Consider the following 1137-nt stretch of genomic DNA (forward strand, 5'->3'; position numbering starts at 1 on the left):
CCCTAATAATGTTAGATTGGTGCATAATTATTGCAACTTTTTTTCAATAAATTTTATTCAACAAAAAATTTAAACAAAACGCCAAGCAGAAATTGAAGTAGATGCTGAATATGCTCCGGAATAATCATTTAAAGATGTTTTTGTTAAATGTTGTTATTGTTTTTGTTGAATAAAATTTATTGAAAAAAAAAAAAGCAGCAATATGCACCAACCTAATAATAATGATGATGGACTTTCCCGTCGAAGATGACGTATGAGTTTTCAGCTTTTTTTCCCGACGACCTGCACAAATGATTTGTGTATAGTGATCAAATGTATGTGCCGTACATTAGCTCACTCCCTCCATCAAATTGATATTGCTTGATAAAGGTGCATGGTGTACCACATGCCAGGTGTCAAAGTGATCACAGAGCAACGTGAGATTAAGTGTTTTGCTCAAGAACACAATGCACTACTCGATCTAGGAGGGGATAAGTCGATTACATCGACCCAAGTGTTTCACTACTACTTATTTTATCGACCCCGAAAAGCTGAAAGGCAAAGTCAACCTCGGCGGAATTTGAACTCAGAACATAAAGGCGGACGAAATGTCGCTAAGCCAGCTCGCCGCGTTAATAATAATAATAATAATAATAATAATAATAATAATAATAATAATAACGATTTCTTTTATTCGCAACCAGTGCGAAGGATGAGGGGGACAATACAAAGACAGACATAAAGTGTCGGGGTTTACATATGGAATGATTTAAAAAAAAGTATACACGATACTTATTAGAAGAAAGGAAGTATAGATAGTATACGACACTAGAAGAAGAGGGAGAAAAGGTGCTAGTGATGGGGCCCTCCTGGTACAGGAGGACCTCTAGGGATAATCGAAGAACCTCACCATCCAAGATCACCCTGAATACCAAAGGCGAGACCCTCTCCAACTCCTTTCTTCCGACTTACAAGTGTACACTGAGTGGTACCATCCACTCTTGCCATTTTCGCAACTTTCACTCGAGGACAGCACCTCCCTCTCCACTCCCACTTTCCTTTTCAAGTGAAATTTGAAAAAGTCGATGTTGGCTTTGCCAAAGAGGAATGTTTCTGTCCTCATTCCTTTCAGCCTCATCTACCAGATAACCTCTTTCT

Source organism: Octopus bimaculoides, chromosome 4 (assembly GCF_001194135.2).
Source record: "Octopus bimaculoides isolate UCB-OBI-ISO-001 chromosome 4, ASM119413v2, whole genome shotgun sequence".
Lineage (NCBI taxonomy): Eukaryota > Metazoa > Mollusca > Cephalopoda > Octopoda > Octopodidae > Octopus > Octopus bimaculoides.